The 26,643-nt window shown below is 37.2% G+C and overlaps 1 protein-coding gene across 4 annotated transcripts in view; it reads right to left on the bottom strand.

Annotated features, from left to right (window-relative positions):
- The window catches only part of CADM2 (cell adhesion molecule 2), a 673,883-nt gene that overhangs the window by 250,006 nt on the left and 397,234 nt on the right, over positions 1 to 26,643 (bottom strand). The window contains exon 1 of one of the 4 annotated variants that reach the window (XM_063347850.1): positions 26,250 to 26,351. The exons of the other annotated variants lie outside the window; for them this stretch is intronic. The gene's annotated coding sequence lies outside the window, so the exon portion shown is untranslated. Of the gene's footprint in view, positions 1 to 26,249; positions 26,352 to 26,643 lie in introns of those variants that run through there. 4 annotated transcript variants of the gene reach the window in all.

The following is a 26,643-nucleotide window of genomic DNA, read 5'->3' as shown; positions in this document are numbered from 1 at the left end:
ATTTTTGAGCAAACAGATACCTGTCTTGTACATGAAATTCTCACCCTGTTTTATTAATCTTGTTTAAGTGAGGATCACTTTGCCATGTCCATTGCTCAGCTTTCCTGCTACATTTAAAAGCACCACAAGCAGTCCCTCAAAAAATAACAAAGGGAAGAAACCAGTCCATAAAGATCTCAATTATTAAATGCGAAAGAAATCACAGGAATTTCACCCTGACAAGAGAAAAAGCAGTAGGATCAGATTAAAATTCTTGTTCTTGCCAAGGGGAAATAGATACAACTCTCATAAATTGAGGTTAACACTAATTTTAAGAAGACTATTAAGAGTCTAAAATGCCCTTTTCTTATGAACCTTAGTGGGGATAAACAAGACAATTCCTTTTAATTAGCAGGGGGGGTTTACTGTAAATCCCTTCCTTTTTTCCCCTAATTGTTTTTTTTTTAGAAATTCTTCCTATTGTATTTACAAATTACATGAGCTGGTGAAAGAAGGGAACTAGATATTATATATCACTCCATATTGAAGCACGTAACAGGTGAGTCTTTTCATTTAAAGTACATCTGGGTTTGGGGGTTTTGTTTTGTCTTTTTTAAAATGAAAAATATATTCATTACTTTGCAGAAAACAGAACTCCATGAATTAGTTATCCAAAATATATTATATTGATGTCTTAGTTTTAAATTCTTTAAATTTAATTTAGTAATTAGTATATGCACCAAGCATGAGACAAATTACGAGGATCCCAATGACGTTTATAATCATTTATATACAATCTATTCAAATATTTAGAGCATGCATGATTTTAAGGTATCACTAATTTTGACATGGAAAGAGTTTACATGAATAAAAGTTAATAAAAAGAGGAGGAACGTGCTCTAGAAAGGAAGGCTACGCAACAGCAGGAAGGTACAGATTTCTCAGGAAAACAATAGGGAATGGCTTGTGGCAGACTAGCACAACACAGCACCAAGACTGTGAATGCTAATGAGTAAAGCCAAGGAATAACACTGGAGCATCATATATTGGAAGATGAGACTGATGAGGGCAGATGTAGAAAAATGATTATCAACTTCAGACCCCTAGAGCAGCGTGAATGAAATCACATCCCTGTGTTCTGGGAAATAAAACAGGCAACTTGGATAGAAATAAAGACAGCCTTTAATTATCTAAAAGTAAATTGGGAGCAGCCCATGATAATTCAGAAGTGGCGTTATTATACAACACAATGCAGAGTTAATTCAGAAATCAGTTTGTTCAAAAACATCAACAGCTGGGTTTAATAATAGACACAATGAATCAGAAATGAAGAAAAGCTTGAGACAGAAGATTATTGAGCAATTCCAATCATATTATTAGATTTACAACTAAACAATGGCAAAGAACCTGTATGTTAGAATTATTTAAAAAAGGAAAACAATAATTTGGATTGATGAGCTGCAAGAGTATCAAAAAATGAACTTCTACAGTGTTATTTTGTCTAGTTGTGTTTCAGAGATGTTTGATTATGCTTTTACCGTGGCAAAAGGTAGCTCTCCCATTTCTTCATTATTTTTAAAATAAAATAGATGCTGTCTTGACACAAGACCAAATATAATATAATATTTGAATGAAAAAAAATGCTGTAATGTTGAATGTTAAAAACGGTTTTAATTACACAGTGCTACATTCTGATATTTCTACTCATAAGATCTCCTTCTGCAAATTCTCTCATTGTTTTTATAATTCCCATGGCGTATGATGCTTAAACTCCATTACATTTGGGACAGCCTGGGAAGAGCACAATGTGACTATCAGATGATTAAAGCCAGTACCACTGGCAAAGCAAAAGCAGTGCCTGACTGCTAGTTTAGTTAGAATGATTGGATATTTTATCAACAGAATTATACAGTTGAACTTTATACACCTCATGTACAAAGTGGCCAAATTTTACGTATAAATAAATACGCAAAGCAAATACTGTAGCGCCACATCTTGTTGTGCAGACAACAGAAATGAACATTTTTAAGTTTTGGTTTGGTTTTTTTTAAGAGAGAAGAATAAGGGTGTGTTGTTTGGGCAAGTCTCAGCAACCTTGCATCTTTCTAGTTAACCAGCTAACCAATCATCTTTCCAGCTATAATTATACTTCAAAAAAAATGTTTTTCTGTACATACAGTTTAGCTTTCAATTATCACCTTGGTTGAATTGGTAAGTGATGTTCTGTAAACTGGCAAACAATAATAAGGTGAATGCCAAACATTAGTTCTGAGTACATGCATCAGATCTGCCCAACAGAACAGATGAACAAAAACTATAAAAATCCCTAAACTGGGTTTGATGATATTGTTCTGAAGTCAGAGAATATATCAAGACATATCAAGACAGGCGTAGCACCGTGACACACTGCCTGATAACAGATGAAAGATAATTATTTCTCAGAGAAAATGAACTAAACCATGTTAAGAGACTTCCTGTTTTCAGGCCTCTCTATAATATATCTCTCTCAATCCCACTTTTCTACAGTGGCCCTGTATTACGTCCAGATCAGATGAGGCGAACAGGATTGACCATTTTTGACCTCACTAAAAGCTCTCCTTTACTCGTCCAATGAGTCATCAGAAAATACGTTGCTGTCTCCAAATGCTTACACAACAAGGTCTCCCACTAGGTATCACCACTTGAACAGCCACTGAGGTGTTCACGGCACTTTGCTGACAAGTACAAAGCGAGGCCTTGGTTCTCCTCTCATTTCACTATGAAGTCTGGTCTGCACTGCGCCAGCCGCAGTGCTCTGTCGCAGTACATGAGTGAGCTTGAAAATACCCACCTTTGGTTCTGCCGTCAGCGCACTCATGCCAGAACAAGGCGATTGCAAAGCCTCCCTGGAGAACCGCGTAAATACTCGGTTAAACAGTCAACCAGCAGATCAACAGCAAAATGTATTCTCATCTAGGCAGTTATTTTAGTACTGATTTCCATTAAGAATTAAAGTAGCTCTAGGATGAAAAGAATAGCATTGAGAAGGTGGAGGTTCATGGTACAATTTCTGAAACTCACAGAAACGTTAGTTCAAGACCACCACTTTATTTTATGCCACCTTCCTTGTCTGTCTTACTTTCACCCACAATGGAAGTACACACGCAGAAGGAGAGACTACCATGGTATTTTTGGTTTTGGTTAACCATTCGTAACAATTCATAGCAATACTTTCAAGAAGAAGAAATGAACAGCTTCTACAGTCAGCACTTTATCTACCAAGCAACGCTGAGCACCAAATACTGTACATTGAACATTGTTTAAAACTGTCATTTCAAATTAAATTCTCCTCAAAGAAACAAGAAGAAAAAGAATGCTGACAAAAAATGTCCACTCAAGGTAAAATGCTGGTATCAGATCTGTGTGAAGCCATCAACCAGAAAGTAACAAAAGTGTAAATATTTGGGCTCTGAAACAACTTGTGGCAAACATACATGCTAAAATGCTACATACATGCTAAAACTATATTTGACTCAGTATTTTTGTATTCTGCATTTCTAATACAGGAACGGGGAATGGAAGTATCATTTGCACAGAGGCAACATTGCACAGCCTTCCATATTTCATCACATGACAAATAGTTCCAAAGACATTTTCACTACCAAGTATTCCTCCAAATAAGTTGAACTATGTAATACACAAAGAAAGTACGTCTCAATGACAGTCCAACAGAGAATTTCTTGGAGGTAATGAATGAATCCCTCTACAACAGCATACATGACTATATAAATTTATTAATTGAAAATTAACATTTTTATTCAGCATAGTTGTTCCTTCTATGATTCAGACATTTTGTTTCCTTTAATGACAGAAGTTTTTAAATCCTTTTTGTTTTGTCTTCTAGGTAAAAAAAAAGTCTTTCCATTGACTTTACAGAGCTTTCAACCAGAACTGTAATCTTAAGTTCAAAGAGAGCAAGAGAGGAAGGAAAAGGTTTTGGACCGTGCAGCATGAACAGTATTTAGCTTGCAATTGAAAAAGTATTTTTAAGCAAAAGGTCTACGTGCAAGAAACAATTCAGGCTGGCTGATGGAAAAAAATCTAACGCTCATTAAATAGGACAGGCATATTCCTATTGACTTTAGTAGGCTACAAATCAAGCAATAATTATACCATTAGATTACTGAAAGAAAATAATAGTCATTTAGGAAAAATAAACGGCAAAAAAGGAAGCAGCCCTAGAATGATCTGTATAATCTCATATCAACCTTGGCTAAATGAAATTGCATTTTTCAGCATCCTCTAATGTAGCAATTATCAGTAGTCACGTGTACATATTATTATATACTTATCTGCTAAAATGAATGTTTATTGTACAATGTAAATCACTGGTAAAATAAATTAACCAAGAAATTTTATCAGACGGGATATTCACAAACAATAAAAACAATTTCTCTGAAGACTTGTTACCCAGACAAAGCGATGCCTCATACAATAAGATCCAGGAATCAATACGCAACAAATAGTGTCATCACAAATGGTTACTAATCAAATAAGAAAAAAAAAAAAAGTATCTTAAGTAGCAGAGCAACCAGCCATAAGATGGTCTGGCTCTTGACAGGTGGCTGATCTGTTGTTTGCATCAGTGTGTTGAGAATCAACTCAACTAAAAGGGAACTTCCAGGGAAGTGGCTGTCAGTGCCATGATTTTACTCCCCAAACTGACACATGCCATTTCACACTTTTACCCTAAAATTTAGTGATGTATTGAGAAGCAGCATGTATGATTTATCAGGGAAATATGTTTCTAAAAGCTGTATAGTTCATTCAAGTATAGAAAACTATTTGTTGTTCTAGATTTTTGAAAGGAGTAAATCATCTGCCACTGAGGAATACAGGGTCTTTTACATGTCTTTTACATATATATGGCTATATAAAAACATATATATAAAATTATATGTAAGACAGACAGATGAAGGTCCTCTTCAAGCTCAATGGCAGGCTGAGTGCACAGTCATCAAAAGTCCATGAAAAACTCTATTAACAATAATAGCAGGTAATTTAAAAACATGAAGTTCAGAGCACTGGAGAAGACATGAAGGACATAAAGGTATAATAGTAATGAAGAAAATTAAATACCAGAAGATAATCATCTTGACATGATACGTTTTTTAACATTAAGCTTTTTTATACTGGAACTATAAAATTTTAGAAAGAAGTATAGATTTATTTAGACCACAATCATATTTTGAATTAAGTGACCATAAATCTAGAGTGAATGTCCCTGTCCTCTGTCCATCCCCCACCCCCACGCTCACTTTTCTGCCAGGATCGGTACAGTTTCAACTATGTGGAAAATCAGAAGGAGGATTTGATGCAGCTGAAACTAATTTCTTTGCGTCACTGTGTTTTGGATTCAGTTGTGTTTTGGACTCAGTTCTCTTCGTGGATCTACTTACAATCTACATTCTTTCACTGTATGGAATTACAACTGTTTCACACTTCACTCTTGTAAAAAGCCATACTGCCCTCCCACCACATCTTTAACCTAAAAATATTATATAACATGTATTATAGGTAATATCTGGAACACTGAATAACTATCAGATATAATCTACACCTTGTCTCATAAATAGAAATTAATAAGAAAATGAGAAAAACATATAAAAATAGCACACAACTTGAAACTTTCCGCATGCACAAACAGGAGATATTTAAAGTAGTTAATTAGATATTTAAAGTAGTTAATTAACTCACTGAATTTGCCAAATTTAACTGAAGTTTAACTTTAATGTTGTAGCTTTAGAAGAGCATACTTTAGACAGATCATAAATATACCATCAGTAATAGAGCTACTTTAGATAGATCATAAGATTACTAACATTTATAGGCTTATCATCTATTTAATTTTGGACTGAAGTGGTCCAGAAGAAGCTAAGAAGCTAAGGGGCTGGGGGGTATGGAAGGAGGAAGCCCACTTAATATATGCAATCAGCCAATTAATTTATCAACTGGGAAAAAGCATAATAAAATAATGAAGTGCATAGTGAAAACTATCCAATTTCTTTTGAACTTTATTCCCTGAGTGTGAAAAATCTACTTCTATCAAATGATACTAAACTTTCAACTGCAAAAAGCAGCCACTTTTCCAAGGCAGTGTTTAATTAATTCCTGGAGTTACTGCTGTGAAAGTTCATTGAGACAAATATTAAAGCTGCTTTTTAAAAGGGTTGGATAATTTTCTGATGACAAACAACACTGGCAGCTTTGTAAGCAAAGACAATGATGTAAAAGTAATTCAATCTCATGCTTCAGGGTACAAGTAGAATCCCTCTGCCCCAAGTACAGCATGAACTATTATTCATAATATTTTCTTCATCCCATAAATGTAAACTCCTAGGTGAATTATGTTATCTGGCCCGCCTCTTAACCTACTTGCCACTTCCAAGGGCAGCATGTGAGACTACAGAAACCCATGGGCTGACTTGGTCTGGCAGTGCCTGTATTTCCATGTGAAGTGCTACAATGCCATCAGAAAAGCAAATGCAGAACTAAGTCTCCCTACAACTACCTACTACCAAAACCCCTTCATCTAGTCTAACTCCAGAAGACTACACCATCACCAGTATTATCCACATAATGCTAAGTCATTTGCAATAAATAAGTGAGGATGACAAATTGGCCAATATAAGGAAATGCAGACTAAATTAATTTTACACTTTCCAACTATCTTCTTGAAATTCCTATGCTCTTGCTTATTTTTTGATAAAGTAACTGAGAAGGGAGCAGAGAAAGAACATTATGCAAAAAAGGTGCTGGAAAACATGGAAAATGTACTTGCATACTTACCAAATGCTTAATACTTCATTGCTAACAAGAACTACATTTTTTTAAATGTATTTGGGCACAGGCAGTGTAACCTATACGCATTACTTCCTGCTGTAACATTTTTATGCCCTCCTCTGTGCCCAAACACTTCAATAAACTAAAAATTTTAGAAAACATGAATAAAAGCCATTGATCCAGCAAAAACAATAAAAGGGATGAAAAGTGGAAAAGCACACATATGTGGAAAGCCATAAAAAAAAATGCACAAAATTTGACTCTCCTTTCATTATCCAGTTATTTAGCAGAAAACTTAAGGCTCTAGACAACACATTTCAGAATACTTCACAGTAAGTTTATTCTGAAGAAAAGCCTAGAAAAGTTAAGTTTATTAGTTGCATTCTTAGTTATAAAGAATCGAAGGAGAACTTCAGAGTTTTATCAAAGAAATATGCTGTCAAATAGGTTTACATCTGGATCACTTTTTGGCACCTATTTTCACATATATACAGTAAAATATAAAATAGCAAAAATTATTAACACCTTTTTGGTAGAAGCAGCTTAGCAACGTTGCAGGAAACCAGTAAATTATATAGAGTCTATATCTAAGTCTATATAGAGTCTAAATAAGTCTATAAATAGACTTTCCCACAAATGGCAAACACAACTACTAAAGGAAACAGTGAGTAAAATAACATTAAGACAATAAAGTAGGTAAAGTACAAGATCATGTCATATTCCCCGATGAAAATTTTCCATACTTTGCAACACAATAACTTAGAGGACAGTCTGCAAAGAATTGCAACCAAAAAGCAGCTGACCTACACCTGAAACCGAGGTGGCCGCATTATCGATTCTTTCCACACCATCACTGGTAAGGCACTCATCATTTAAGGAATCAAAGCTGAAAATCCCTGACTGCTGAGGTGTCACTGGAATTTGTCAGTGAGGCTGCTGAGAACGGGCATGCTGCTTCTGCTGCGTCTTTCTTTCCAGTTACTGCAAGGAGCAGCCAGGAGAAACGGAGCTGCGCTGCCCGCTGCCCCTGCTCGCTGCCAGAGCAAGGGCACATGCTTCCTCAACCTCTGACGCTCCTCTGCTCTCGCAAACAAGTGACAGCAGCAACGCTGACTACAAACAGGTTGCAGAACCCCTCCAACAAGGATCTGAGTAAATGCATTTCAAGTTAGATTCAATATTCTCCCATGCCCCTAGGCTTTCAGGAGTTGCCATCTGCAGCGACATCAGTATAACGTGCTTTTCTGAGTTACTTTGTCTGCAGCTTCTGTACTCTATGAATAGAAGTTACATTTATGTTCAGAGTTCACATAGTGAAAATAAAATAAACAGCTTCTTCCTGTGACAATTTTCAACTCAGCTACATAAACAAAAGCAAAACCTAAACTGAGAGCTTTTCTGAGAGTTCCCTCTGTTTTTTACTCATGAATTAAAACTAGTTATCTGCAACGAAAAAACCCCAAATCAAAAACCCCACCTCCCTCTTATTGTTAACAGCTTTGTGTTATTAATGATAGACTTAGTTAAAGTAGATTAGTAGCCATCATATCCATTTGGGTTTAAGAGAGGTCTTCAGAATTACTAACAGGGGCATGACAGTTTCCAACAGATACCCAGATTCAGAGCTTTGTTCACTCCATTTACCTGACTGCGATTCATGACCTTGGTCAAAGTATTTTCTTTTACACCAGCTGATTATTTCATTTTATTCTAGGAATTCTAAATGATTTATTTATTTTCTTTAATGCAGAAGGAAAACATACAGACGCTTATTTTTAGCATCTAAATTTAGTACACCTCTAACAACAGCTTCACAACTGAACATGTTTTGACCAGGAGTTTAGACCAGATGACCTCCAGAGGTCTGTCTCAACCTGAACTGTTCTATGACTCTAAGTTGCTGTTATAATGCAAAACAATTTGTAGGTAGAGGTAAAATCTTTTATTAAATCAGTTGGTAGGCACGGAAAAAGTAACATAAATTTACCATAAAACAAACACTAGGAAATACAAGCGGATTCATAAAGTGGGGGTAGCTCAGAGTTTCCACTCTTGCTGTTCCAAAGGCTGAGAGGGCTGTAAAAAAATATTACCAGTGTGCAGTCAGCACAGTGTGGTAGAATATCCAGGCTGCTCTGTGGCTCAGCAGAAAACACTGGCATCCATCCATCTTCACCTCAGCTTTATAACCCTTGTTAAAATCTGAGCATTATTTCTCTCTCGTCATAAATGTGATGGCAGACACGCCAGCTTCAAGCCTGGCATCGTAACACACAGGGATAGGAAGCTGCTCACTGGCTAAGAACATTAGAGCCACCCCTGCTAGCAGCTATAGCCTCGTTTCCTTTGATAAAGTGTACACATATGTTAATCGTGGAATCCTTTGAAGAGTGAGAAGCTAGTCACCCCATGCAATCATCACCTCAGAAATGTCATTATCATGGTCTGCTCTTGCAGCAGATGGAAAACTTTCTCCATGAGAGTAGTCAAACACTGGAACAGGGTGCCAGAGAAACTGAGGAGTCTCAGTTTCTTGGAGATGCTCAAAACTTGTTCAATCAAGGCCCATAGTAACCCCATTTAACTTCAGAATTGCGATTGCTTTGCTCAGGGGGTTGATCACACGACCTCCAGAAGACCCTTCCAGACTAAGTTACTCCATCATTAGCTCCATCAAGAATCAGTAATGTTACATGCAATAATTCATCTTCAAGTCTGCACTCATAAACTTCAGCTTTACCTTGGGTACTTTATAAGAAATGATATGTTGGGTACATAGAAAGACTAAATGGATAGTAAAAAAAGAATGCTTTGACTCACCATACAATTACAGTTCTTCTAATATTTACTAATTGCCCTGATTCTTGAATCACCAAAAGGAAAAAAGTTAAAGCCATCCCTGAATTATATTAGGAATTAAAGACATTATTCTTGATGGAATTAAGATTTGAATTGTCGTGGAACCTCAAATGGAGCTGGGTACAAAAGGCATCAATTTTTTTTTCCTCTGGTTGTAAATTAAGAATTTTTGCAAGAAGAAAACTTTAATCTTGCATTACAAACAGGTTATTAAACAGATGATTTCCTGTAAGAGAAACTTGGACTAGATTAGAAAGAGGTAAGAATGGTGCTAGCTCCATAAAGTTGTGAATATGTTCTCTATAATTAGAATTTTAAAATTACTTATTCATTTTACATGATATTGTAAACTAGTTTATGTTAAGGGTGATTTACAGATACCAAGAAAACACTAAGGCATCCCAAACACTAGAGTCTCACAATCTTAAAAACGAAGAGACTAGAACAGTCTTGCAGTGCCCTCTCCACCAAACTTTAGCTCAGAGTACCAAAGTATACAAGGGTGCTAACAAACCAGTTTGAATTTTGGTAATGGAAGTGTCTGCTAGGAAGATGGTCAAACTTAGCCAGTACATTTGATTCATGGTCAAATTTAGCCAGGAAAGCTCTACAGCATGCAGAGGCCTGGAAAAGTTACAGTCCATGATGTAGTAAATAACAAACAAAGAAAACACCAAAAAAGTTTACCTACTTCCCCTGTTTTAATGGTAAAAAAAAATAATCATACTTTCACCACAGAAAGTACTCTCCACTGTTTCAAATGCTGGCTTAATCCAGTCACACTCTCTCAGATACACAGTGAGAGTACGTGTATCATCAAATGCTTCCATAATGTATACAATAAAGACCACTCAATTATTTTTTTTTGAGTTGCTGTCAATACATTTGCTAAAATTCATCTATGTACTTGATTTCTATAGTCACTTAACGTATAGTATCCAACATTCTCTCCCTTTTGCTCCACTTCTGTCTAAAAATACACCCTTCCGCCATAGTGCCAATTCACGTTCTCCCTCTCTAATAAATAAAATTCAAGTTCCTGACCTTCAGGGCTACGAACTGTATATTGCATCATGTCACATGTTAGATTACAGATGCTAAGACTGTGTTTGTCTTTCCATGTAAGTGCAACTAAAAAAAAAGTTACAGTTTTAAAGGAATTTATAAGAGAAAGTATAACAAGATCAATATTTTACATTTGAGGTTATTAAATTTCTACTGAAGATCCTATTCATCAAAAACATCTACCCATGTATTCTTTCCATTTTTAATCTCTTAAGACATGCACCGCATTATACAAGTGAGTCAGAAAATCAAAGAAAAATATCCCCGCAAATGGTTGTGGGTGGCAGTTTAACACTGCTATTGATTAAGCACCTTGATTATACTGGAACTTGACAGAAAAGTCTCCTGACCCTATAAATCAATGCAAGATGAATCTGCTTAAACTTTTCTTCACTGATTGGGGAACTGCACTGTTGGGTGTAAAGACAGGCTCTCAGCTCTACTGTGGGGAAAAAATGCTGCTGTGCACGTTACAAATCAGCTGGCCAACTGGCACCCAGCGCACCCTGATGTTTCTTCATGATTCTGCTTCACACTTCTCCTGCTTCTTACACATCCCCATTTAGCACAACTCTGGTTGCTGTGGAGTGAGGTGCTGGGTTTGGGCCCTTTTAGGTCAGCAGTATGGAAAGACGGGGAAAGGGCAGCATCATGTGATTATGCTACTCAAACTTAGTCATCTCACTGAGATGTTTGACTTAAAAAAAAAAAAGATGACTTTATCGCTGTAAAAGCAGAGGGAGTCCAGAGCATTTAGGTCAGGCTTCCTCTCTGATTTAGCCTTTAGAGGAGCCTATTCCTTCTCCCTCTATTCATTTATTATGGAATCTCTTAAAACTGGTGCTTGGGGGTAGGTGACAGGGATATTCCCCTGCACATACTTTTGGTGTTGAATTAAAGATGTTTTTTTTAAAAACTCTGAAGACTACCATTCAGTGGTAGTTTATAGGTAAGTAGAAAGAACTTACAAAAAAGTCTGTTGCTTAGTATCAGTACTACTCCTGAAAACCTGACTATACAAGACATGCATGCACGCATAATTATCTGTAGAGCAGCAACAAATGGCTGGACTGTACATCAGAGTTTGGGTGATCACTTCCATGAGCAGAACAGTGGACGGTAAGAGTCTTACTATGGTTACAGACCTTACTGCATTGAGCATTACACAAACACTGGAACACACACTCCTTGTCTTGAGAACTGCTAAGCTGCTGGACAAGAGAACAAAGTCAGCAAGAAACGTGCATAGGTCCTTAATGCATGTGTTATATGGCTCTAAAAGAAAGGAGCAGAACGCATGCCTGGGGTAATGAGGAAAGTATGTCCGAGAAAAGGGGGGGTGGATAACTGCAGAGGAATGCTACAAAGCAAAGCAGGAGAAGGTCAAAGGCAGAGGGAAGAAGAACAAAAGAAAGAATAAAATAAGCAGGATAAATTAGGCTGAGGCTATTCTGGTAAAATAACTAGAATGAAAAAAAAGAGTCAAGAGTATTTGGATTCAATAGAGACAAAACAAATGAGAGAAAAAATCCCTCCACAAAATCCTTGATTCAGGTTAGAGCGAACAATGTCTGGAAGCTCCCTTCAGGCTGAAACAGCTATCCCCCTACCTATCATTATGAAAAGTGAGAGGCTGACTCAAGAGAGACTTTAAGTCTTTTCTCTATTCTTCTGTGGAGGAGAAGGGTGAGGAGGGTGGAAAACAGGGCTCAGAAAAATATGAAAGAAATCTCCACGCAGTTTTTACTTAGTTTCCTGACAAGGTCTTCAACTCTAATCAAAGGAAGTGAGGGCAATATCAAAGCGTGAAAATATCAATCTTCTGTTCAAATATGACCTTTTCTGTGTGTTATTGCAATGGTTTGGACATACCATACAAATTAACTTACAGAACAAGGGTCATGATATTCTTGAAACTTCCGAGAAATTGTGTAAAAATAAGGTATACAAGTGTAAGTGATGGTGATTTCCATATTTTCCAAGTCAATTTTGACCTGACCAGTGTATTACAGTCTAAAACCAACCATAACCAGCATGCATTTGGTTAGATAGCCTGCTACTACAAAATTATGAAAAGCAACAGACAATAGTTCAGCTCTGATACTAATCCGCCATTGCTTTATTGAAATTCTTCAGCAGCTCTTCATAAACTATTTTTCCTTCTTTTTTTTTTTTTTTTTCCTCTGAAAGAGAAACGTTTGGTAGAAACTGGGGAAAAGTCAGGGAATAGGTGTATATTCAACCTCTGTATGTGTTATGTCTTATATAATAAATTGCTTCCTGTAGGAGTGATTTAATCGGCTATTATTTTAAAAATAGTATTATATTAGCTAGGAAATAATATATTAATTCTATGCAATAAACACCATAAGTATCACACTTCAAGGAGAGACAAGCAAGAACATCTAGATTTACAAGGGAACAGGCAAATGACTGACCACCATCACCTCTTTGGGAGAGGAAAGGGGAGAGGCCAGTACAATCTTCCACTGGAAACACAACTGTATCAACACGTCCAAGGTGTGCTCATCAGCAGGAAAAAACAACTCAGGAAGAACATTCTCGTTTTCTGCTCATTTAATAATATTACGTTTAAGCAAAGTAGAAGTGTTTTGTTTCAACGAGTTGCATTTAGATTTTATAATTTTACTTAATGTGCACCTTATTTTTACATCTTCACATAATAATTTTTATTTTTTAAAAAAGGTACACGATCCTGTGTTACAATTAAAACTTTTCAGTTGCTCAAAATCACAGTCTTGGCAAAGTGGGAATGGTTTTTACACCATGCAAGTTGCTTATTCTAATGTGATTTTTATTCTTAGTTTAGAGAAAAACTTGTTTTCAGAAAGGTTTAAAAGCAAGGGGAGGAGGGAAGGGAATTGTTTCAGTTCAACTAAAACTAATGAGATTTTTCTGACATAAACCTTCACAGTTGTTTTGCTGTACTAAAAATGTTCACATCACTTGGAAGCTTTAAGGAATACGCACATAATGACCAGAAACCATGTGAACAGACTATTATGGAATATTATGGAGCCAAATTAATAGTGTTGACAAGACTAATGTTCGCTTACCAACGGCACTGCAACTTGCACTCAGTGGCACTCGTGCAGCCTCCTGTCAGGTTAGGAGGCAGAGGGAGCAAGTATCACCTCCTTGCAAAGATCTACACAGATGCACCCTTGGACTAGATAGAAGTCACTAGTCCCAGGATTAAGAACTGTTTAAAAAAAGTACGCCTCCATTTTTTTGGCCGTACTTTCCTTTACTGCACAGCTATCCCAGAGGTGAAAAATCAATACTTGCATGCACATAATGTTATAGAAAAAAACCAAAAAAACAAACCACACCAAAACCCCCAAAAAATCCCCTTGTTCTGGAAATACACAGCACTTTATATGGATTTTTAATTTAAACATTTGTTCTATCACAAAAAAGGTAAGCCAACAAAGCCCAGGATTATCAAACAGCTCTCCTTTTCCTTCAGCTGCTTTGTAAGGGTTTGTCAGTTTGTTATTGTACACTCACTCCTCTTCAGACTCCTACTTGTATTATTTAATTTTTCTGCTGGCTTGTAGATAACAAATCTGTTGTCAGCCTGTCTCTATATGTCCATCAGATATGCACAGGGAATAAAATGATTAGAACAGGAGACAAAGGGCTATTCCTTTACTCCTGCCTGAGAAAAATCAGCTTCACTAGAAGCTGAAGCCAGCTATACCTCTCACAGTGGCAGCGAGTTGAAGAATGCTTTCTCTTTACAAATATTATGTGTAGCACAGAGGGACAGACATTGCATGACAGATCTCTCTAACTGTATGGTCTTTGGTTGTTGCAAAGCTGTTGTGCTTTGAAAAACACAATTTGCAGATACTCATATTGTCATCATCCACAAGGAGGAAAATAAAATGTATGTATAGGGGAAAAAAAAAGTCAATGAAACTAAAAATATCACACACACAACTTGAATATTTTGCATTTGGTTAAAGAGCATCCTCTTCGATGACGGCTTTGCAATGCATACAAGATGGAGACATCTGAAATCTCTTCTTTATAAAGAAGAGCAGATTACCACACTTAGTGGAATCCATTCAACCTCCAGTGACTAAAACGCCAATGGTTTCATTAAATATCACTAGAACTTTACAGGTGGAAGCTTCTCTCACTTCACCTGCAGTACTTAGCTGGCAAGATTAAATCAAAAGCTCACATAAATATTCTTGCAGTGACATTCATCTTTGCGCTCTTCTATTAGTTTATTTCCCAGGTTAATCAGCATTTGTAATGCACTTCTGACACTTGCATGAACACAACATACTGTAATGACACTGACCATGATTAATATTTCTTCATGTGTACTTGCTATTAATGCAATTATTTATTAATAATATACTTTTAAGAAAAACACTATTTCATGTATGAACAGCTCTGAATGATTCCCATATGCAGTGGTAATTATTTGTGATATTATGAAGAATTATTTAATATCTGCACTTAGCCGACTCATTTTTCTAAGATGATACTCAATGCAAGGTGAAAAAGATAAGACACGCTGAATTTGTTAACTACACTGTTAATTAATTTGTTAGCTGCAATACAAAAGATATTAGTTAACTAAAAGAAAGAATATTCAAAACTTGTTTTGATCTGGGAAAATAGTACACATTCACACACACTCTCATTGACAAATATTTACAAAACAACTGTCAGGTATAAGTAAGTGGCATAAATTAAGGGCCGCTCACAAAGGCACTAGCAGGTTATCTACCCAGAAAAAGAAACCCATCATAAAACTAGTAATTTTCAGACTCTGAAAGTTTGGAATTTCAAGTAATTCTTACTTCCTTAAAACCGTATGACCTAGAATAAATCACCACTCTTAAGGGAGCAAACAAGGATATATTTCTATTTCAATAAATAGGGGAAAATTTCTTATCCTCAGAATAACTACAGTTATGAAACCATCTTTTGGGCTGGAGAGAATACCAAGGACTTTTCATGAAAGAAAAAAAAAGGAATTAATTGAGTAGCTACCATCACACTAAGTACCAAATTCCATCACTTCATTATATATCCTTTTCTGAAAGGGCACAGAGTTCCAATTTCAGCAGAAAAATACAGAAACATGTTATAAAAGAGGCCCATTATAGAGAAGCAATGTAAGGAAAGAAATAAAAACCACTGGAGTGCAAGAACCATCAACCTGAAAACCGTAGCAGGAACATCATCAAAGCACAATGCTTTAGCTAGGAGCTTAAGAAACAGTACCTTAAACAGTGCTGACACCACCTCAGCCCATGCACTGAGCCAAGAGAGAAGAGGAGGAGAAAGAGCTGCCATGCAAAATCTGACTGACACCCTAACGCAACAACTTCTGTGCTGAGAAAGCACTGGTAGAAGGAGCTAAACACCACTGGAGCTGAGCCCAGAAAGGAGACGATGCTGAAAGCAGCTTGTGCCTGAGGTATCAGACTTAACAGCTGACACAGGAGAACCAGTCAGCAGCAATTCCCTGAAGTGGGAAAACCATTTGCTGCTGTCACCTGCAAGGCACGGGACCCAATTGTCCCACTGTGCCGCAAAGGATTGGCTAAGAACAAGGAATCAGAGACAACTTGAGACTGTAAGGATACACCAAAGTTAAAACACTTTAGATACCATCTCAAGTGCTCTCTTCATTTATGTGTTTGGATGCTAGATAGTAAGGCATGAGATACAAAGGAATCAGGGCTGAGTCCTTAACAGAAGAAGTCCTTGAGAACAGACAGAAAATATTACGGGCTTATCCTCCACAGAAAACAACAAATTGATCAAGGAAAAAATTTTTTGCTGAAACTGTCATAACCTATCATGTCATACAGATGATCTGAGAATTCACATTTATATAAAAAGATGTAAACAGTTTAGCTCCTGTGTTATAAGCATTTCAAAGACAAGTTTAAGGTTGGTTTTTTCCCCTTTCTTGCTAGATTATGGTAGTCTCAGCCCTACTGACACTAAATTCCAGAGCCGTCCATTGTGCAGAATGGCCAAAGAGTTGGATCAAAAAGACACATTAGACTTTATGGCTCTCACATTAAGTCTTGCCAGATGTGCTCAGCACGGAATATCACAGATAGCAAAACGGGGCATGAGCAGCTACATACCAAGTTCACATCAAGCACTCTTTGCCTAAATCTTCAGTCTAGCTCAAGTCTGCTGAAATCCATGCTCAGCCATGCTGGGCATTTCCACCACTAGGGAGTTTCTGGGTGTCCAACAATGATTCCACCACGCAATAAGGGGGAAACCCCTGTTGCTCCGATTTAAGCAGCTCTCTGGATTCTTACGTGACATCTTGGCCTTATTTCAGTATCTCCTAAGAAAGAATAAATGAATTTTTTAAAAGTTTGTTCCATTCTGTTAGTCCTTTGTTCCAAACTGCTTTTCAGTGTATTAAATATGAAAAATAGTTGCTCTGCATCACTGAAAATAGGACACTGAGAATTTAGACAGGAAATTTTATGGGTCTTATGAAAGGCAGGATATTAATCAATATAATGATGACGTTTATTCAAACAAATGACCATAATACAAGGCAAATGTATTAGCCACCCTAACAAGTAAGATGAAGGACACCACCACCAAATAATTAAAGATACACTTTGTTCTTAAATATGATTGCAGGATCAACTGTTCTCAAGGGAAAAGACAAATGGACAGATTTTCCAGATTCTGACACAATGAATAGCTTTTATATCCAGTGTCTGAAGAATGGGTGAGGTGGGTTGATCACAACCAGCACCTAAGTCCCCATCCAGTCACTTGCTCGTTCTTCCCCAGCTAGATGAGGGAGACAAAAGGAAGGGCGAAAGCAAGAAAAAAAAAAAGTGAGTTAAAATAAAGAAAGTTTAGTAAGTAGGAAAAAACAAATAAACAAACAAAAAAAAACAACACCACAAAAATCTGCAAGTGAATCAAAGACAAGTGAAAAAAACCCAAACCAAAAATCCCCTAAGTGGTGCCAGGGGCAATCACTGATCACCTCCCACCAGCAGACCGATGCCCAGGCACTCTCTGAGCAATGGCTACCTTGGGAAAACTCCCCTGCCCCCTAGTTTTATTGCTGAACACAACACTATGTGATATGGAATTTTCTTCGGTCAATTCAGATAAGCTGTTTGTGGAGGGGCAGAGTGAGAAAGAGAGAAGGCCTTCACGCCGTACAAGCACTGCTCAGCAGCAGCCAACACACTGGTGTTATCCACACTGTTTTGGTCACAGATCTAAGACAGGCTGCGATGGAGAAAATTAACTCTACCCCACCCAGACCCAGTACAAGGTGTTAAAGACCCTATCTATATTCAAACTATAAATCTTTTGTCAGGAAAATAGTGAAATGAACTATGAATACCGAAAACTGATACAGTATCAAAGCCTTAACAGCTAGGCACCAGTGAAACTTCTCTAATAATAAAATGACAGCAAAAAAAATTACAGCTTGGGAAAAGATTTCATTGGCTAAAATTTACCAAGGGAACAGGCTATGGTAGGAGGATCTCTCTTTTGTAGAACAGATAATAAATAAACTCTCATAGTTCCACCCCAAAAATTCTGAAAGTGAAAACCACAGTGTGTATTTTCTGGAATGTTTACTACAGTAAAATTAGGGGAAACCCAAAACTTACTCGTTACTGGAAATGAGGTGAAAGATAATGGTACACAAATTGAAAGCAACAAATCAAATTACTTGTTGACTTTGCTCGTACACACACAATGCAAATGGAAGGAAGACGAGAATATAATAGACATTTAAGGTAGCAGCAGTTTAATACTTCTTAAGTTAGGCACTATTGTATAAATCCCATACTAGTAAGAAATATGAGATTGTGACGGCAGAATTGCATAACATTCTCTTCGTATTTGAACTTCAAATATGATTTCCATGAAGTCAGAGACTGAAGACACAAGAGTCCAAGATCAGTTTGTCATCTTTCAACACCGGTGCACCGTGCTAAGTGAAAAGCCATCTGATCAATGGAAAGAGAGATGATAACAGTCTGCTCCATAAAGACTGTTGGGCCCAGAATACAAATTCTACTGTTTGCTTTGCTACTTGGTGACACGAGGAAACCAGAAAGAACGACCGTTTTCGAAAAGCAATATCTACACTCTACTTGCAACACACCTAAATACAGAAACTTCTCTTTCCCTTAAGGGTAATGCCTCCTTCCAGATGTATGAAATCAATTCTAATCTTATTAAATTCTAAATTTAATCTCATAGGCTGCCTATTTCTTTATTCAAGATGTAACATAATTTTACTTCTGATTGCAGCTCCTTACTCAAGTCCTCCCAGTATCTTCTGCCTAAGATTCCACTATTCTCTTCTAGCTTTTTTTCAACGTTACCTATTTGTGCCTACACCAGTACTCCTGCCCCTTGGCACCACCTAGCTACACAGCCTTTAAATTTTTCATTAAACCAAACCTTTATGAGAACTACCGAAGAATTACATAATGTCTCTTTCAACAACTGATACCTTTCGTCTTCCTGGTCACCAAAATTTTTTGTTGCTATTGATTCTTCTTCTAGTACCAGGTCAGACAAAAAAAGAGAGACTTTTATCCACCTGTACTTCTAGTACACCAACAGCAACAACAAGCCACCACTTGAAACAGCCTGCAAAGAGCTTCAATCTGTATAAAATATATTGCAGGTTTATAGTTATCGAAAGGTAATATTAAATGCCTTCTGGCAAGGGATCGTTACTTATTGTATATAATTGATGACTTTTTTCCTGAAGGATACCCTAGATTCAAAGCAGATTTTAATAATGCTATAAAATCTTTGACAACTATTTGCATAGGGTAACCACAGGATTTAAGAAAGATTGTAACAGTATAGTACACTGTGAACCACCTGAATTCTTCCTCAGTAAACTGACTACTGATCTAAGAGGTCAAGTCACTTGACAGTTCATTCTGTAATGCATTCCTGAGAATACCATTTTCATAATGACATAAATAATAAGTTTGCAATTAACAGTTTTCTTAAAAAAAATTTTCTACAGTGTGTTACAAAAAGATTTTTGAGAACAAAAAAATACAGTTAACTACTGATATTATCAGAATCTTAGTCAAGGAAATTCAAACTCTAATTTGCACTGGTGCTGTCATCTATGGTAGATACCAGGAAAACCGATTGCATTTCAAGAAATAAAATCCCTCTCCACCAAAGACCAAATTTGATGGCTCTTTCTTTTCATACTACATTAGCTCATGCTATAACAGGCTTTTGCTAATAGCTATAAGAATTCTGGATCCAAAAACATTGCGTGGACTTGTTAGAGCATCTACAGAAAAGCTTACTATTTCTCTCTGACATCAAAATCAACAGGCATCAGATTTTTCTGAGTAAGCCTGACATTCCTGCTCAAGCATCCAAAGCACACTTTTCAATAAAAAATACATTGATTGAGGATAGCCTCAGGAAAAAAATGTTTATGAGTGACAGGAAACAGAGTGCTGAAAACATATATCACTCGCTCTTTCTCATCTATATACAAACACTTCAGAAGCTAGAGAGAAGCTATAAAACCTAGTTTGGGTATTAATTTCCTCTTTTCTTCTGAAAACTAACTTCTCATAGCAAGCATAAAATAACAAGTAGCACACATTTTTTCCGCTTGCTCTACGGTAGCCAGCGTACGGGGTCCTGGCCAGGCTGGGGCTGAGGGGGACACACATTATCCCCATCTGCTACTTGCCCACTAAACAAAGGGCGTTTTGCATTTTTCAATGGCCTTGTTGTTCTGAAACCCAACAAATGCATCTCAGAAGCATTATGTTATAATAAACTTCTTTGAATTCTCAGAATTAAACAATGACTTCCAGAGTAAACATCTTTATTATCTCAAAGTTTCTGTAGCCAGTATGAACTTTCACTGCCTGAAAATAGGAATATTTAGCTGTAACACTTTCAGAGTAAAATACATTTTACTGAACCCCTAGAGGCATGAATCATAGCTCTTCTCTTTGTTTTTCTCCTCCAAGTTGGAGAAAATAATTTTCTTGGAGCAGATCCTTTTTGCCCAGTGACAGAGGAAAATGTAACTATGGGCAAAGGAATTGGGCAAATATTCAGCCTCCCTCTTCAGCATTGTGAAAACAGCAAATCACCACCGTTACAGCAGCGGTTCAGGTCTCCATCCCCTACCAGCAGAACAGCACTGCTGTGCTCAGGCTTGGAACCACTGGCATTCAGCAATGGTCTGTATGTGAGATTGCTCTCCCTGTATTAAGTGAATGAAACCGGAGAAGGCATTTACATTAATTTTATGAGATATCTTAATCACACTGTGCTTATTAATACAAAATAGGTTTTCCACTGATGGAAGGAAAAACTCTGACATTTCCAGCTCCAGTAAGAAACAACTGGACATCATCAGAAAATTATGACTTGCCCCAAGACCGCATCAGATTATGTAGTAATTTTCATGCTCACGAATCAAACTTAATTTGTAAATGGAGGAACAAATTAAAAAACAACTATAAAACCAGGAATCTCAGTGACCTGACAATATGATAATGATGACCCTAAACGGCTGAAAGAGTTGGAAAGCCAAACACAGCGTTTGAGAAAATGCAAGGTTCTTAGCAGGGACAGTGTCTCAGAAACAGGTTTTGACCATTTTATAGAAATAACTGAAAACTCAAAAACATTTACTATTAACGTATTAAGTCAAACAATTACTTTAACACAAGCAAAAATCTGGCTGGGTAAAGCACTGGCTGCATGGCTGGGTCCAAAGAGTTGTGGTGAATGGAGTTAAAACCAGTTGCTGGCCGGTCACAAGTGGTGTTCCCAAGGGATCAGTATTGGGGCCGGTTCTGTTTAATGTCTTTATCAATGATCTGGATGACAAGATTGAGTGCACCCTCGGTAAGTTTGCAGATGACACCAAGTTGGGCTGGGGTGTTGATCTGCTTGAGGGTAGACTGGACTGATGGGCCAAGGCCAGTGGTATGAGGCTCAACAAGGCCAAGTGCCGGGTCCTGCACTTGGGTCGCAACAACCCCATGCAGCATTACAAGCTTGGGGAAGAGTGGCTGGAGAAGCTGCCTGGCAGAAAAGGACCTGGGGGTGTTAATTGACTTCTGGCTGAATATGAGCCAGGAGTGTGCCCAGGTGGCCAAGGCGGCCAACAGCATCCTGGCTTGTCTCAGGAACAGCGTGGTGAGTAGCGCTAGGGACATGATGGTCCCCCTGTACTCGGCACTGGTGAGGCCAAGCCTTGAATACTGTGTCCAGTTTTGGGCCCCTCACTACAAGAAAAACATTGAGGTACTGGAGCGGGTCCAGAGAAGGGCTACAAAGCTGGTGAGGGGTCTGGAGCACAAGTCTTATGAGGAGCGGCTGAGGGAACTGGGGTTGTTTAGCCTGGAGAAAAGGAGGCTGAGGGGAGACCTTATCGCTCTCTACAGCTACCTGAAAGGAGGTTGTAGCGAGGTGGGGGTCAGTCTCTTCTCCCAGGTAGCAGGCGATATTACAAGATGGAAATGGCTTCAAGTTGTGCCAGGGGAGGTTTAGATTGGATATGAGGAAAAAAATTCTTCACTGAAAGGGTTATCAAGCACTGGAACAGGCTGCCCAGGGAAGCGGTTGAATCACCATCCCTGGAGGTATTTAAAAGACGGGTAGACATGGTGCCTAGGGACATCGTTTAGTGGTGGACTTGGTAGTGTTAGGGTGATGGTTGGACTCAATGATCTTAAAGGTCCCTTCCAAACTAGAAGATTCTATGATTCTAAATCTGAACCAGCAACTCTGACGCAAAATTGCCTGCTGTCAAAATCTCGGGTAGACAACCCTAGATGAAGTTATCTTATGTGAAAAGGCATTCTCAGTTCTAAAAGCAGGAGTTTCAGAAGAACCAGGCTTATATAATGCCAGTTGTATTGGGGCGGTGGGATTTATCATAATCAAATGTGATAAAATCATACCTGTTTTCTTTTCTGACAAGTGGTTTGGAAACATTAACACAACTTATTCAATTAAGTGTATATTAAAAATTCAATCACTGTCATACGTGAAAGTACTTTTTGCTGACAGATAAGAACTATGGACATTTTACATTTATGAATTATTTCAGATTTGTCTTCTACAGTTCTCACTTTTTAATATCTGAGGTATTCTGGGTGAGAATGCTGAAACACTCACATTTATGAGGTAAGTCTTATACCTGAAAAGTTATTTTTCTGTACAGTCTTTGTCTTTTGAACGTGACAGGCTTTTTACACATCCAGTATGCTACACATATATGTTGCCCTAATGTAAAGACTAGCAGTTACTAGATCTTAAGAGCTTTCAGAAAATCATAATGACCTAAATAAGTTTGCAAAGAATTGGTAAATTCATAGCTGGACCCTCACAGAATACTCTGTAAAACAAATTTTAGAGTTTATTATTATTGCTGTTTTTTAGCTGAACAAAGCCCTTTAAAAAGTGAACTGAAGAACAACAGATGAGAACATCTTTTTTTTTTTTGTTTGCTCAATTTTTTTTAAATATGTATTATATAGACTTACGCATAAATTGGTAAAGCTTTGTGAAATTGAATTTTAAAAGGTTATTTAAAACACTGTAACAGGAAAATAAGCACATTTATTATTAGTCATAGCCAAGTTATTCAGAGGCATCTTTTTATTACATAAGCAGGATTGTTTGCAGCAGTTAGAAGGGCTGTGTATAAAATATGCTGCTAATAAAAATAATTTCAGAAATTTGTTAGAGGAATATAAATATTGAATTCAGAATAATCCTTTTGCTTCCTGAATTTAAAAAAAAAAAAAAAAGGGAACTTTGTGGATACATGCTACAACACATTTAAAACTACGTATTATTTTAAAAACGTGAAACCTCCTCCTTATTCCACAGGAAATTTAATTGCTTTCTTGACAGGGCCTTCATTCCTTACACATTTATCTCGGTATTTTGAAGAATGCAGAAGGCCACAGAAGAGCTGTAATTTCTGTCTCTGGAAAAGGATACTTTGTGTCTGCAGTACTCACTGAAAAAAACTCTTAGGTAACTACTCTGTCTCTCTCTCCTTTAGCTCTCTCCTCTCAAACTTCTGTTTGCCCTTTCAAGTTTTTTAAAGAACAAATTCAAAATATTCTTAATTGCACTGGATTAACCAACTACTACCTTTTCCCATTTTGTTTTAATTCCAGATGTGCCCCTTTGCTCCAAGTTTTTGAAGTCTAGATAATCTAAATTCCGGATTTATTTTTTTTTTTTGAAACCTTGTACCCGCCCCTTGTTTTTTTAATAGTTTCATTTCTTTCTGTGTTCTAAGTTTTCTTTCAGTGACCTTCAGCAAAGCCTCCTCATTTCACCCCAACTCTCTGCGAGATTCCTCAAGACCACTGTACTTGACATAGGTCTCATAACTGCATAATCCCATATACAAACTCAACATACTCATATAAAATCTCCAACCTTCCATCTCACCAGTCTACCTCTTTATTCTAGATCTGTTCTACCATGTCCAAATTAAAATCTCATTAGCCTCTTCCTCTGGCCTTTTCTTATGGATGTCTTGCATGCAACTCAGACACATTATGGCCCAACTGAAGCTCTTCATTCTGCACCCTCTCTTTTTTCCCCCCACCTCTCTGCTTTTTTTAATCTCTTTCATGTATAGTAATAACCACCTGCAGCTCAGCCTTCTAAACTTGTCCTAAATCACTACACTAACTATATCCTCTGCTACGTCCTTGTTTGTCCACAGATGCCTTTTGCATAGCATCTCTAAAATACAGCTCTTCTCATTTTTTTATACAGAAAAAAGAGCTCATCCTGGCTTCTGCATAGCAGTATTCCTTGGTTTAGCCTAGGTAAGTGCAGCTATGCACTCCTCAAATCCATTCCAAATGTGACCACCACCAAAGAAAAGGCTTATCAGCGCAGATAAGCATACTGCAGTACCCCATTAGCAATGGCTGCTACAATACGAATCATCTGGACCATCTCAGGGAAGCAGCACGCTGTTGCATAACTTAAAAATGTTTCCATCTCTTTCATTCTGAACCCCAGTAGAACTATGTAAAGCCCCAAGGAAGCTCATTTGTACTCTATCAGCGCTTTTCAGCCATTTGCATCATTTTCTTTATTGTGTAAAAATAAGCCTTCTTAATTTCCACAGCCCTCTTTGTCCTGTCCCATTGTCTACCTTAATGTTAAGATACCAATTTCTGCTTCCCAACCCAGGCTGGAAGCCTCCAAAGCCCATTTAAGGGAGAAAACAATTCTACAAGCTGGCAAACCTGAAGTGTTAGGCTTCGTGCAACAGTCCCTTAAAATTCACCTTCCTCATGCTGTGAGAATCACAACAAAGGCTGTTACAACACTGTTGCAACAGCTCCCTGTGCCAGCCAGGATCACGATACCATATTACTGCATTCTATTTCTCCATTTGATTCTGGTTTTTTCCTTTATAGTTAACTTTTCTATTCTTCCAAGACATGGACCTTTTACCTCTGTGTTTACAGATCAAGTAGTACAGCACGGCTGTTATCACTTATGAAGTGAATGAATGAAAAATACTAATGTAAATGAATTCTAATTAAAAACCTTACTGTGACTATACCTTTTTAAAATCACAATAAAAGATACAGTTAGAGCATGACCTACATTTTAGAACCACAGTCTAAAAAAGAAAAGCCTTCTCAAAATCTTAGATACATCTGTACCAGAAAGACCCGAGGGAGGGCAGGAAGGGGCATAGAGGGAAGAGTTTTTTTAAAATCAACATTATTCTGTAGCAAAATGATTCTTAAAAATTTTCATTTAAAATCTGTGTCTAGCTGACAATGTACTCAACAGTTAATATTTAATGCTGATATGAGAGCTTTCTATCCCAAGAAAAAAAATCTTCATAATATATTTTGTATTCTGGTCTCGATTATTTAGACATTCAGCATCCATAAACAACTAGTTTATCCATGAGATCAGCTATGTGATACCAAAATTAATAGATCCCTGAGAAATATCTTTCACAAAAAAAAAAAAGAAAAAAAATAAGAAAGTTAATCAAGTATGCTTATACTTAGCTTAAAGCAAAGCACACAAATTGTGCACGAACACAAATGTCTCTTAAGGCCTCAGATTCTGCAATCATATGGATAAAAGCAATGTTATGTATTTTTGGTAACTTTGCTTCTTCATAAAGGACTGCTCATTAAGATACAAGCCTATGTCTAATATCAGTGACAAAGGCACTATTTCAAATGCGGTAACTGAAAAGAAACAAAAATAACGCAGCAGCTTGAAACAGTAAAGCACAAATCATTTTATAAGCCGTTGTCAAAATGCTTCTTCGTAATATATCAAGCCACAGTTTTCAGCTGGCAATGCAACCCTTCTATACATCTAACTATATAGAGAGATATAAAAACATGTCTATCTTTAGCCAAACTCCTTCTCAAGTCACAGACATTTAAAACAGCAAACATGCAAAGACCTTGCAGCACGCTTACCCTTTCAGCTTGTCCTAACTCTGCAGCCCAGTGTTTTCTATACCAAATAGGACATGCCTTTGCTTTCAAAAGGTACGCTTACTGATTCTTTTCACTTTTCCGTGGATTTGCTGCTAGAATTTGTAACTAGCACTTCAAGCATTTTCTCTCCCTCATCCGCACTGGTTTAACTTCTTTATGATGGCAGATAATTGTTTTGGCCTTAGGCAAGGAATGTGCTCTCTGCTTAGGAAGATGGCTGCACAGCATCTTTATAAAGGAGCCAAATGAGGAAAAATGAGATAGTTGCAGAACATTACATTTCTTTATCTTATCAATTATTGAAGAAAGACTTTTTTATTTAAAATGGTAAGAATACTAATAAGAAGTCAAAATAAAACACTAGGTTCTTGGT

Source organism: Chroicocephalus ridibundus, chromosome 1 (genome assembly GCF_963924245.1).
Source record: "Chroicocephalus ridibundus chromosome 1, bChrRid1.1, whole genome shotgun sequence".
NCBI lineage: Eukaryota > Metazoa > Chordata > Aves > Charadriiformes > Laridae > Chroicocephalus > Chroicocephalus ridibundus.
The sequence above is the reverse complement of the archived record's forward strand: the minus strand, read 5'-3'. Positions and strand labels throughout refer to the sequence as shown.